The following is a 15197-nucleotide window of genomic DNA, read 5'->3' as shown; positions in this document are numbered from 1 at the left end:
TGGGACGTAAAACGAAGGAAAATCCATCACATCGTTCTTTTTTTGGAAAAACGGAAAACCAATCCTTTAATTTTTGGAAAAAAAGGAAAACTACTCACATCGTTCTTTTTTGAAAAAACGGAAAACCAATCCTTTAATTTTTGGAAAAAAGGAAAACTACTCACATCGTTCTTTTTGGAAAAACGGAAAACCAAAAAAAGGGAAAGCTACTCACATCGCTTTTTTGGAAAAACGGAAAACCAATCCTCAAAAAAGGGAAAGCTACTCACATCGCTTTTTTGGAAAAAACGGAAAACCAATCCTTTAAAAAAAGGAAAGCTACTCACATCGCTTTTTTTGGAAAAACGGAAAACCAATCCTTTTAAAAAAAAGGGAAAGCTACTCACATCGCTTTTTTTTGGAAAAAACGGAAAACCAGAAAAGGTTATTTCTGCAGCGACTAAGGACCTGCGCAGTTAGTGACGCAGACCCCGCCCGCTGAAGGTGGGCGAGCCTGTTTTTGTTTTTTGAAGAATTTATTTTCTTTCGAGGGATGCTCGGATTTAGTTGCAATCTGAATGTGGGTTGACAACGTGCTTAGACGGACCATTGTCTCGTGGTCATCATCTTTCATGGTTTTGAGCTAGTTTTTACGGCTCAATTTTGCCACTACTTGGGTCCTTTGATTAGGGGACTATGTATAGGTATCAACGACGACCTTTGTCTTGAGGTCGTAAACCGGTTTTTTTATATTTTTTGAGACATCCAAACACGGGACTTCGTATAGCGTAGTCTGGGAATATTGTTTTTAACTTTGTATACTCTATATTTTCCTTCGAGCCCCCAAGCATTCGTGCTTGATGGTCATTTCTTGTCAAAGAGATTCCTTGGGGATACGCATTCTGTAATGTCCTTGATAGTGTTTGGGATTGTGCTCGTAAGTGCGAGCGATCTTTGTAGTGGTGTGCTACTCTTGACAAAGTCGTGAGGTGCGACTTTCAGTAAGGAAATCGGCAATTTTCGAGTCGAATGGATGCGGCAGGGCCCAATAGAAGTTAGGGCCTTTTATGAGTCTGGGATCATTTTTGGCGCCCAGGCCTGGGCGTTAAAGATTTCGGCGCCCAGGCCTGGGCGCTGAAAATGATTTCTGGCGAGGTTTCTTAATGACACAGTTGGCCTCTTGTTCGTTCGTGAATGTTCGATACTTAGAATGATGATATGTATGTGCGAACGAGCGTTCATAGAATGGCCGTTGTGTGCGGTCCATTAATCAGTTTGCTTGAATCGTTTCATTTTTTTTTTTTGAGCAACGACTGATTTTGAATAGTTTGCTTAGAAGCTTGATAGGGTTCAGGCCCATTCATGAAGTGGGCTCAAACATCGTGCCCTTTCGATTGTTCAAACATTTGCTTCGAGATTTTTTTTATTTTTCCATGGTTGTTTCGTAGCTTGGAGCCCCCAAGTATGCATGTTGGGATGCTTCCTTTTGGCGTACGATTTTTGTAGGTTCTTTCGAGAAAGATGCCTTGGGGTTCCGCTCGTGTAGGTGCGAGATTTCCCTTCCGTGGTAGGTAATATTTTGCTACCTTTAATCCTTAATGTAGAAGTCGTGTGGCTTGCATTTTGAATTTGGGCGATAAGTAGTCTCTGCCTCTTTTACACATGCTCTTTGGTCATGCCCGTATTAGTGCAATATTCCTTACTCTATTTTTTTTTAGACTTGTACCGAGGGATGGTTGGACTTATGGTGCGACGTAGGCTTGTGTGGCCTAACCGCATGTATTAGAACATTTCTCCAGGTGTTGGGATATCATTATTATTTTTCGCGTTGGAGTACTTCGTTACTCCTTGTTCAGGTGCTCGAACAAGTGTAGCACCTTCTGCGTTGGTGTGCACTGCTTATTACTTCGTTCGATGCGAGGATTCATAGATGTTTCTTTCTTTTTATTTTCTTATCCTTGATTTTTCTTTCGCTTTTGCTTTGGAACGACGTAGACTGTGTAACGGGCGCTTTATAGGGCGAGCGTTATGTGCAGTAGTTTGATCGGAGTTTTGGTGACTCGCGATTTTCAGTTACCCTTGTTAGTGGGGTGACTTTATATGTTCTTAAGTAGTGCTTTAGAATTTGGGAGGGATTGTAGCCATTCTAAGGTTCGTTTTACACGATTGACCTTAGGATTGTGCCCCTATGACGTGTGTATAACATTAGCGTCGAGAATTTGCGATAAAATCGTCATTTTGAGCATTTTTAGAGTGTTTTTCTCAAGCCTCCAACTGTAGCTACGGGATTGGCTTGGTGCTATAATGCTTTGCATACGTTTTTATGCATTCATGGTGACATGGATCGTGAATAGTTTGAACCAGACTCGTTTAGTGCGAGGTACGTTCGAGTAGTGATTTGCTACTTCTCTTGTAAATGTCGTTTTGTGCGACATTGCCATGGTCAAGGTAGTCACATGTTGAAGTGTGCCTTGGCCAAAAGCTAGGTGCCTTTCTTTACCCATAATCATATTTAGAAATCTTTTTGACTCACTTGCAACATCGAAGATAAACACATACTTAGCTTAAACCAACGACACTTTATTATGTTCGAAAAAGTCTTTGAAAATTATTTGAAACTTATTAAAAATCCGAGTCCTACTGTGTACAATCCGAGGTGTCCTAAGCAAGTTGACTTATAGAAGGGTTCGTACAGGATCACATGAGTGAATCAAAATACTGTTACGATTTTTGGAATGCTGTCTAAGGATTTGCTGGAAGCCAGGGTGCAGGCGTCAAGATATTACTTGTGCCCGTGTGGCACATGCTTTGGGCTTTTAGGGCCATCTTTTCCAGAATGGCGGGAACATAAACCGTTTTCAAATTGACTTAGATTTACTTGGTGTATGTCTGCACAAAATGTCAAGGTATACTTAGTTCTTTCCCTAGCTCTTTCATTTGAATTTTTTTAGCCCCCAGTTGCTATTATGCCTTCCCATTAATGATGCTTTCAGATTTCGATTTTAGATGCCCGTGTCATATGTCTGAGTAGGGTGAGCCTTGGTTAAGTGCCAAGTCCTATTGACAATGTCTGGATTTTTTTTCAAAGGGGGTTAACAAGAATTTGAATTGCCATGAACGGGTGCCCTGAGTTCGAAGGAACGATGGGGCGATGCCGTAGAACAATCCTCTTTATTGCAAGCTTACTGCCTTTACTACTTGTTGGCGATTATGACTGTATCTAGTGGTGAAAGAAGGTCTTTAAGTGAGTTAGTTCGCTTTAGGGAGGGTCAAGTTGAGTACTTTAGAGGTCATGGACGCTTGCGCTAGCCCCCATTCAATTGAGGCAAAGCGATCTTTTGAGTCTTGGCTAAGTGCCTAGGAGTGTGAGTGCTCCTTCTAGCAAGGGTACGTGCCCTTTATTATTTTTCGATGTGTGCTCGTTTTGGCATCCTGATGACTTGGATTCTTCCTTTGACTTTTTCTTTCGACTTGGGTTGCAAGTAATTAAATTTCAATAAGGGACTCTATTTCTTATTCTTGTCATTCTATAGGCTTTAACATTTTGCAAATTGGTTGGACCGAATCATGGATTGCCTACGTATCCGCCTTAAATAGATTTAATTTGGAATCAGGTCTTGCGTAGTTCTTAGCCTAGAAAATGGTTTCTTAGAATGCCGATTTTAAACAAGTACGTTATGAGGTGGAAACATATTATTTGAAAGTGCATGTATTTTTTGGTGGTACGTATATCTGAATACGTGCTGTACCCCCCCAGTGTTCGTTAATGTTCCGTGTATGTGCGGATAAAATGACGAGCACTTCTGGACAAATTTTTAGCAAGCAGAGAGATTCAGCGCCCAGGCTGGGGCGCTAAAGATTTCGGCGCCCAGCTGTGGGCGCTGAAAATTATTTCTGGGCGGATTTTTTTTGGTGCGCTAAATGCTTCTTTTTCTTTGTAGACTAACTTTAGAGGCGCTTTGCAAAGTTCCTTTTTTATTATTCACATTTTTTATACGTTTTTTACGTTAAGCGTAGAATGTACTTTTCATTTGTTTTTTTTTATTCGTGACTCAAGACGGTTTGAAAGACGGGTCGAATGAGATAGGATAATTTGTATAGGTATTACTCAAGCATGAGGATTACATCTGCTAGGACTCACAATTTGTAGCCTCGTGCTAGTGTCATGAGTTTACATCAACCAAGGCCAATGAGTAGCATGGGGACGGCTCAAGGATATATCAACAGGATGTATCCAAACAAGTTATATGGTCATTATGCTTACGGTGGTGAAATAATGGGTATGACGCACGTGTCAATGGCCGTACATGGTTTGTAGTTGACAACGAGTTCAAGAACAAGAGTCGAGGTAATGGTTTCTTGGGTTATGGCAATGAGAACATGGATGGTTTAAATGAGCTGAACAGGGGCCCCAGAGCGAAGGCGTCTAAGAACATAAAGATTGGAAAGGGTAGACCTCGTAGAATTTTATGATTTGGATTGGTTGACTCAATTCTTTTCCTTCGTTTACTTGGGTAAATTTCGCACTTTGGGAGGTAGGGGCTAAGTATTTCATTCTCGCTCTTTTCGCTCTCCCTTTTCTCTTTTTTTTTTCTTTTTGCTTGGGATTTCTCCCCAACATAAATCCTTCAAATTTTTTTATTTGGGCTAAAAGGTAGATGGTTGTGGTCTTTGAGTCACGAGGCGAGACTGAGTGAGCCTCGTTTGGTAGGCCTATAGTGGACCTTTAATTTTAGTAGGCCTAGGGTGGACCTTTAATTTTAGTAGGCCTAGGGTGGACCTTTAAATTGTCTTACTTTGCAAGCGAATTTAGTCGTTTCTTAAAATGTGCAAATAGCGTAGTTTCAAAATGTTGTTTTTACGTTATTGAAATTTAACGAAAGAATTACATCGAAAATAATTTTTTACAGTTTTCGGGATTTAATTAGAAGTTGTGATTTAGACTCGAACTTTCATTAATCTTTCTGATTATAACCCGTGTATGAATACAAGGAGGTGGCCTAGACTCAAAATAATGACGTGGCGTAAGCCTATAATACTTGACCAAGCAACTCTCAGACTTAGACTAATTGGACCATAACTTTCGTTGGTTGACACTTTAGATTTTAACCCTTGGGTGTTCATTTGTCATGCGCCATTTTGCTTAATGTTGGCAAGGTAGTTAGTTGGGGAGATCGAATTTTTATTTTTGCAAGACTAGAATCATTAGTGAGGCTTCCCTCTTAGTGTGTATTGCTTTACCCCAATGGTAGCCTTATGGTATGCCGATTTGGGTATTTTCATGGTTCGTCATGTTGCATTCATGGAAAATCTTTTAGTCCGTACTTAGGAGTATTTCAAGGAGCGAGTGGCTCGAGAGGACTATGATGGTCGTGACCCAATGTGATCATAAGCTTTGAGGCCATTAATTTTTCTTGCCAATGGTATTGACACCTTAGGTTCACTTTGGGGGTTGTGCGACTATGGGGGAATGATTTTCAGAATGTGACTGTTTCCATTTTGCAAATACTATAATATATTCTTTTTATTGGTGAGAGGGAGTATTGAGGCCGTAGACTCTTAGCAAGGGATGACAATATATGGGTGCTTATTGATTTAAATGTTAGGAAGGGAGACTCAATATGGTTGAACCTTTTAACTTGCAGAACGACACCAAGCATTAGGACCGATTCTATGGATAAGACAACTAAGACTTAGGATTTAGATTGTACTTGGGCATAGCCTAGTCTAGACTCGGATTTATTTTTTTTATTCGAACATTATTTTTCCTTGAAAACTTCATTTGAACATTATTTTTTGAATATTTTGCCCATGTGACATTCAAGTTTATTTCGATTAGCGTGCTCGATTTCGGAGCCGAACATTGTCGCCATAGGAGGCCTAACAACGACACAAAGAGTTATTTATTTTTTATGAGTCGCTTTTAGAATCGAGTGCTTCTCTTACGCCTTCGCAACAATTTTTTTACGAACGGTTTTTTTTGCTACGTGTTTTCTTTTTCGCGGGCACCGAGGCTGCTGCGCCTGACCAGAAGGCCAAGCAGCAACTTCAGCGCCCAGCGTCAGGCGTGAGAAATTATAGCGCCCAGCCAGGGGCGTTGAAAATGCGTCCCTGGCTGGTTCTCGTTTTCTGTTTGCGTCTACTTTTGTTTATGCGACTTCGATTTCGCGTGCTTGCCTAATAACGTCCTTTACGCGTTGTGCAGCGTTTGTGGGATTCGTTACAGGCCACCCCGAGCGTCGCTTATTTTTGTGGCGATCGTTCGGGTTTGCGGAAGACGTATTTCGGTATAACTCTTTGGCAAATTGGTTTATGAATGTTTGGGCAATTGTTTTTTAGGTCGTCGGTTTTTCTAGGATAGTTTGTCACACACAATCATATATTTCGCTACACATAACTAACATTCCATCATGAGGCAATAATAATATGTCATGTAGTTTATGATAGGCTTCTATGGGTAGTTATTTGCGCCTGGCTTGGTACCGCTTCTATCGCAGATCCAACACATGCCCCGGTCGAGGTAGTGTCTTCAACAGACGAATTTTGCCCAAGAGGCCAATCACGATGTAAGCCAAGGGGGCATGCACCAATGAGAGGGACCTAATGGGCGAGCGATTGGGTTTGGGACGGGTGTACTACTAGCGAAAGTGCCGAGTGGACAACATTCGAAGCGTATGCACCCCCCGGTTGGCAATGGGTATCCTTAGTCCCAACTCCCGAGATGAAACATCTAAGGGAGCCAAGATTCGTTATGCGGTTCTGTCCGTTCACATTAATATGCTGATTTTCAGGTCGTCCCAACTTGATGGGGAAATAAACGCGGGGTAGGATCGTTTCACCCTTCGGCTATTTTGATTACCTACGAGCACGAGTATTTCCTTCACTCTCCCCAGTGGAGTCGCCACTGTGAGGGGGTCGAAAAAGCACGAGGCTAATGCGTGACCTTGTCCCTCGTGGGTGTGACGTTTCTTTTTGTCAAATCAAGTGTAATTGGATTTCCTGTGAGTTTACACCCAATTGACTAGTAATATAGGAGTCGCCATTCAGTTTTTAACGACAATGAGAAAAACTGACAAAACCCGGTTATCGTGACATAAAGGGAGTGCAATTATGTTTGACCACGACGGCCGTAGGTTCCCTTGTGATCCCTGGTGTGGGGATCTCTCAACATACACCCGCAAGGTAGAGATTGAGGGTTCGGGGGGCTGTAACTACCGAGAGGAGTACTCGCTCTTTGATAACTCCAGAGGCAGGATATCTTTACTAGCTCAGCATAAATAATTGAGGGGACATGCGTTAACTATTAAACTAATCTGAGTTGATTTTAACAATATGCAACATATAGTACTAGATCGAGCGCGATTATCTGATTTAGATTGTATTAAGGGACCTAGCATGATAATCCAATTTCCCTAAAATATCATACTTATTAGGCGTGATAGAACAATCAGATTTAGTTAGTTTAACAGTTCATAAAAAGGGCGAGGAAAGCAATTAAATCATGGAAAAGGGACACATTACGACCCACCCTTGAGAGGTGCATCACGGTTCTCAGAAAACTAACCACTTTGACTTTGCTATTTCTCCTTTTATTTAACGAATCTCAAGTTATGGGACAGGATACGTTCTGTTCGATTTAATCGATTACGACAGAACGCGTGATCAGTTTTGCAGCGTGAGGCTTAGGCTTAGGGGTTTAGATTCAATACTCAGAATAATAATTGTGTGTTGTTCTTTCACGTCGAACTTGGGGCTGTATTTATAGAAAAGAGTTCGTGGAAAGATAGAATTGTAGAACTCTAATCCACGAGGAATTAGGAGAAAACACGTACCAGGTATTTTCAGCGCCCAGGGCTGGGCGTCAAAGATTTCGGCGCCCAGCTATGGGCGTTGAAAATAGGATCCAGGCAATTTCAGCGCCCAGGGCTGGGCGTTGAAATTGATGTTTGGGCCGTTTCTTTGTCAGATTCGGACTCTTAGAATCCAGAGTGTATGAGACTTAATCGAGTCTTTTAGTGCGTATTAATTTTATGATGGAATGCATCTGGGCTCGTTACGAACTCTAGGCTCGTTGGGATTTTAATTAACACGTAACTCTTTTTTACGAATCGTATTAGGAACAGGATTCTCTCGCAATTTCTATCTCATTTAGGATTTATGTTGGAGTGCAACACCTAATTCTGACAGGTTTCTATCTTTTATGACTTGCCACTTTTAACAACTACCTATTACGGCAGTTACTATTTTTAGCAAGTTTCCATAAATCGCTGGTTTCTATAAATAGCAGGTTTCGGGTGAAATGAAAAGGGGATTGAGATTCGTTATTTTATAGGAGACGTGTTGTCAAGTGGAGATTTATGTTCTCATCATCGAACCTTCCCTTTCGGGAATGGGGACAAAAGTAGGTGTCTACAACAGGAATTACCAAGATATTACCGCCACTGTGATAACGGCTAAGGCCATTTACCAGAATTACGCAGCGGAATTAACTAACTTTCAAAACACATTAAATAAATAGTTAATGGTCATTAAAACAAGTTGGAACCACTGAGGCCCAAATCCAAAGTATTAAACCATTTGAAATCCATTAACTGAAAATAGTAGTAATAGTAGTAGTCATGACTATAAATAAAAGTAGAGTTTATAAATACGGAAGATTAAACTCTCAACACGAATCCCATGATAACTTCTCCCGTAAGTTATCTCTACAAACCTGCTTTATTGAAAATATACTCCCCAACAACGCAAATGCAATTGATGGATCATCATAGGGTCATTAAGGCAAAGGCCATGACCAAAAGACATGAAGCACGAAGTCAGCAAAAGCTGAGTACGACAAGCTAGAATAACATTCTATCATAACATGCTTCACTCGAAAAATTAAACAATCCACATGCAAAAGCCATGTCATAAACAGACAAACATGGAGGCAAGACTCGACACTTGACACGACTCTTGACTCACAGATTATTAAAAAGTAGCTTCGAACGGGTAAAGTAAAGGATCCTCAAAAGGAAAGAAAGGGTGATGGGAGCCAACCATACACCAAAATAATGAGTCGGGCTACTACCGACAGTCGGGCCATACCGACAGGAATTCCAATGCACAACGGCATAAAAGAAAATGAAACAACGTCTTGTATCATTCTAGGAGTACAAGTTTTCCGGCAAGACTCCCCCCCATTGTTCATACTCAAGGTATATATGTTCCAAGAGTTTTAAAGCTATTTGAGTTACACTTTACGTTAATTAGTATATTATGTTCAAGGCGACTCAAGGCTCTACACAAGACACAACATACAAACAATTGAACAATTAAACAACTCAATAATGACTCTTCATTATTTTACTTCTTTAGGACTTGTGATCAAACATAGACTCAAGTGAAATTACTCCCATTGTTCCTTCTCAAAAACACTGTTTGAGATAACCCGACATTGCCTATTAACAAGCGGGGTGTGCCCTTAGCACGAATTGTCCTTAATTCAATTCACACAGACTCTAACATATTCTACCCCTTTGGTAGAATATATATTGCTCACTGGAAATATTCGGCTGGCTCAATAATTATGCTAGACATCTTGTACTATAGCATAATAATAATAATAACAACTTGCATGCGCAATACTCATACATGCAAACCAACTTGAACAACATGCTTGACATAATTCAACGATTATAAAAGTCCATAACATGATAGTTCAATAGAATCCATAAAGCATAATTCAATTCATAACATGCTCGTTCACATAGATTCGATAATAGTAATAACATGCTCGTTCTCAACATTAAACATGAATTCATAATAACATATTCATTCCCAATCATCAAACATGAATTCATAACATCATATAAGTTCACATGATTCGCATTCAATACACTTCACAAAGTTCTGATGGGTGGTCACCCTAGTCTTGTACGTACCTGGAATACCTAAGTACGGGGGCCACTGTGCGAATCACGACTCACTAGAAATCAACTCCTATAAACAAAATAAGAGAACTAAATTATTATCCATGTTTACTAAATTTCTAGCAACTATTTAAGATTCTAAAACTCTTAGTTTAATTAGAAATCAATGGTTAATCGTTAATTTAATAGTCTCAAATAGTCAACTCAAGTCCTAGCATAAAAACATTGACTTTTTAGCTTTAAAACCCTTAAAAACCAACTTTTTAAAGCTTATAAAAAATCTGAAAATTTAAGTTGATTCCCATAATTAAAATTGTCATTAAATTATGTGAATCAATCGCTTAATTAATTTAAAACCAAAACCCTAACAATAGTTTATTCCAAAACATGTTTTGACTTCAAAAATCAACACTTTATAAACTCATAAAATCTGAAAATTATAACTTTAATCATCAAAACCAAACCCTTCAATTAAAACACAATGCTAACCCAATACGGTGTTCATAACCGTTTTAATTAATTTAAACAACCCAAATATTTAAACTAATCACAACAATTAAATCAATTTAAAACTGAAAATTAATATTTTTGAAAATAAATTTTTGATTGAACAATTGATCAACACACACACACACACAACGATTAATTAATCGTGTGTGTGTGTGCCGACCAACACACACGAGCAACAACAATAAGCACCGCACGCACCGCACAGCCCGCGCAAGGGAAGCGACGAGGGGCGAGGCACGCAAGGTGCGCTAGGCAGCAGGGGCGGAGCACGCGAGGGCGCACAACAAGCAGCAGCAGCGGCGGCCTCGTGCACGAGTGCTGGGCGTTGCGGGGCTGCGACGTGAGGCGAGGATGGGCACGAACACAAGGGCACGGCTTGTGCCTTGTGGCTCAAGAAAGGGCCAGAGGAAGAGGAGAGGCAAGAGAGGAGAGAGGAGAGAAAATTCACAAATTTTAGGTTAGGGGATCTCATGAAGGGGAGGGGTATTTATAGGTTCTCATCCCTTCATGGGCTAGGTATTAGGGTTTAAGGTTGGGCTCTAGAGAATGCTCAAGATGACATTCAGGATGAAACTCAGAGATCTTTAGAAGAATCTGGTGAGAATCATGGTCAATCTAGAAATGTTACCCCGCGTAGATCGCAAAGATATAGATCTCAACCGGAAAGGTACTTAGGTATTTTGACGAACGAGAGCTATGACGTTCTATTACTTGAAAGTGATGAACCTGCGACTTACAAACAAGCTATGACGAGCCCTAGCTCCAAGCAATGGCAAGAAGCCATGCAATCTGAATTAGACTCCATGTCTGAAAACCAAGTATGGGATTTGGTCGATTTGCCAGATGGCTACCAAGCCATTGGAAGCAAATGGGTTTTCAAACTGAAAAAGGACAAGGATGGGAAACTTGAAGTTTTCAAAGCTAGATTGGTTGCAAAAGGTTACAGGCAAGTCCACGGTGTGGATTACGATGAAACCTTTTCACCAGTTGCAATGCTAAAGTCTATTCGGATAATGTTAGCAATCGCTGCATATTACGATTACGAAATATGGCAGATGGATGTCAAAACTGCTTTCTTAAATGGCGTTTTAACAGAAACTGTGTTTATGACACAGCCTGAAGGTTTTGAGGATCCAAAGAATGCTAAAAAGGTATGCAAGCTAAAGAAGTCAATCTACGGATTGAAGAAGGCATCCAGGAGCTGGAATATACGTTTTGATGAAGCAGTCAGTGACTTTGGTTTCATCAAGAACGCAGACGAATCTTGTGTATACAAGAAGGTCAGTGGGAGAAAAATTGCTTTCCTAGTATTATATGTCGACGACATATTACTTATCGGAAATGACATTCCTATGTTGAACTCTGTCAAGATTTGGCTTGGGAAATGTTTTTCGATGAAAGATCTAGGAGAAGCACAGTACATATTGGGCATCAAGATTTACAGAGATAGATCTAAAAGGATGATTGGACTTAGTCAAAGCACTTATATCAATAAGGTGCTTGATAGGTTCAAGATGGCGGACTCCAAGCGAGGCTACCTACCCATGTCTCATGGAATGACTCTAAGCAAGAATCAGTGCCCAAAAACACTTGATGAGCGTAGACGAATGAATGGGATTCCATATGCATCATTGATTGGTTCAATAATGTATGCTATGATATGTACACGCCCGGATGTTGCGTACGCACTCAGTGCTACGAGCAGATACCAGTCAGACCCAGGAGAGGCGCATTGGACTGCTGCCAAGAATATTCTGAAGTACTTGAAAAGGCACAAAGATGACTTCCTGGTCTATGGTGGAGATGATGAATTAATTGTTAAAGGCTATACGGACGCAAGTTTCCAAACCGACAAAGATGATTTCAGATCACAGTCTGGGTTTGTCTTCTGCCTCAACGGAGGAGCAGTAAGCTGGAAAAGTGCTAAGCAAAGCACCATTGCGGATTCTACAACTGAAGCGGAGTACATTGCTGCACATGAAGCAGCAAAGGAAGATATATGGCTAAGGAAGTTCATAGGTGAACTTGGTGTAGTCCCCTCCATTAAAGGACCAATAGCCCTGTATTGTGATAATAACGGAGCTATTGCACAGGCGAAGGAGCCTAGACACCACCAGAGAGTCAAGCATGTACTTCGTAGATTTCACCTTCTACGAGAGTTCGTTGAAAGAAAAGAAGTCGAGATAAGCAAAATTGGAACTGATGATAACATATCAGATCCATTGACTAAACCTCTGCCGCAGGCAAAGCACAACTCGCACACTACAGCTGTGGGAATCAAGCATATTAGAGAATGGCTTTGATGTCTCTGTTTAATGTTTTAAAGTTTTAGAGTTTAAATCTTTGTAAAACATTATTGGTTAATCATTCACAATAAATGAAAAGAATTCATTTTTCCATTTAATTTATGGTTTATTAAATGATGAGTCCCTTCAATTTGACAATATATTCAAGATAGACTGTCAGGACCAGTCCTGTGACTAAGAAATGTCTATCAAATGAACTTGAATGTCAAAAGTTGAAAATGGTCCCTAGTCGGAGTTTTCTATAAAATTGGACGCATAGAAAACGTTAGACGATTAGAATGCAAGATGACTAGTAGTTCTGTTTCTTGAACTATGTGGACATGGCAATGTCATAATCATTTGCATAGATACTTACTTTGTGAAGACTAGTATCGGACAAGACCTATGAAACTTTACTATAAGAGATGAAAATCTGTCATAAGTAAATTTCATTAAAATTATTAGACACTAAATCCTCAATACCTGAGTGATTTGAGATTACTTGTTTGAGAACTGGTTGCTTTGACGTTGACCAACCGTCGCACCGTAAAAGGAGGCTATAAAGGCAACGCTCAGTTAATCACCTATCAAACGAAGTCTAATCTCAAGATTGCAAGATTGGGATTGTCCTCCCATAAATCGGGATGAGATGCTTAAAAGTTGTACAAGGCCACTCGGAGAGCTAGAAACTGTGAAATGCATGGCCGTGCTCGGATGAATCATAGGCTATGATTATCTGTTTATTTGATCAGTTGAACTCTGAAACCGAGAAACACCTCTGGACATAATAAGGATGACAACTCTTACCTTATGTTCAAGAGCAAGCATCGAGCGACAAAGGAATTAGGAAATGCACACTTGTCCCTAAGGACAAGTGGGAAACTGAAGGAAATAATGCCCTTGGTCCAAGTATGCATTCAATGTTAAGTCTAATAAATGCGGTTCAGTATTAATTAACAAGTTAATAATTCAGTGAGATCAAGTGAGCTGAATGCCTAGCTAGAGGCCGCTTCAGTTCAAGTGGAATTAATGATATTAATCCACAGCTTACTCTTGACTGAACCCGTAGGGTCACACAAATAGTACGTAAACGGATCAAGTATTTAATGGCATTAAATACTCCATCTATGGATATTCGGAATCGACGGATCTTGGTTTCAGTGGGAGCTGAGATCGTCACAGGCAAGAAATGAATACTCCGGAAACGATGATATTGCCGGAAACGGAAATATGGATCGTATCGGAAATATAAATATTATCCAAGTCGTAGATGTTGCCGGAAACGGAAACATGGTACGTATCGGAAAATATTATAGGAAATGGAAATATTGCCGGAATCGGAAATATTGCCGGAAACGGAAATATTGTCAGAATCGGAAATATTATCGAAATCGGAAAATAGTTCCGGAAACGGAAATATTAAATATTTGTTCGAAACGGAAATTGATTCCGGAATCGGAAATATTAAATATTGTTCGTATCGGAAATGAATTCCGGAACCGGGAATTTAATCGGAAGCGTATCATACGAATTAGCATCGGACGAGGCCTGCCAGACGAAGGCCCAGCACGAAGTCGGGCCATCGCCCAGCAAGCCAAGCGCAACAACCACACGCCAAGCATACGACCAGGCCCAGCGCAAAAGCCAGGCCCAGCCGAAGCTAAGGCGCGCGCGGGGCTGCGACGAATGGGCTGGCGCTGTGCGTGGGCCGCAAGGCCTGCGTGCGGTGCTAGCGTATTACTCGAAGTGTGTTACTCGAATCCTAAGGCTACCGGGATTCGTCATATGATTAAATCTAATCCTAAAAGATTTAGTTTATTTAATTAGAGTCCTAGTGGGATTATAATTAAATAAATTTGTATCCTAATAGGATTCCAAATCCTTTTCCATAACTCTATAAATAGGTGCCTAGGGTCACATATTTACAACGAGTTTTCAAGTATTCAAAGTGAGTTTTTGAGAGAAAAATTCAGTCACACAATTGCCTAAAAGTGCCGAAAATAATAGTACCTTAAGGGCGATTCTAGTTGGTCAATCTTAAGGCGGATCCGGACGTGCTGTGGACTATCTACGGAGGGACGACACTTGGAGTCCTAAAGACTTGTTCTTGTTCGGTTCGGGCGCAGCTAGGGAAGGCACGCAACAAAGAGTATGCATCTAAACTATGCTAAATGATTATGTGTAAATAATATGTTTTCCTGGCTTTATGGTTTTTCCGCATGATTTATGAATTGTCATATGTATCATAACCTAACAGTGGTATCACGAGCCTCTTATTATTTTCATAATCTAAATTGCATGAACATGGTTAAATATTACAAATTTGCAAGAATTAAAAGGGGTGATTAATTTTCGTAATTGTTAATTAATTGCAAATTGCGTTTATTTAATTATACGTACGCAGTTTTTCGGCAGTTTCTTCGTTACTCATCCAAATCGAGTGATTTTTGTGTCAATTCCGCATGTAAAAGGCATTCTAAAATTTTGACAAAAATAGTAGTTTTCTGCCGAA

The sequence above is a fragment of the Spinacia oleracea genome, chromosome 1 (assembly GCF_020520425.1).
Source record: "Spinacia oleracea cultivar Varoflay chromosome 1, BTI_SOV_V1, whole genome shotgun sequence".
NCBI classification, from domain to species: Eukaryota; Viridiplantae; Streptophyta; class Magnoliopsida; order Caryophyllales; family Amaranthaceae; genus Spinacia; species Spinacia oleracea.
The sequence above is the reverse complement of the archived record's forward strand: the minus strand, read 5'-3'. Positions refer to the sequence as shown.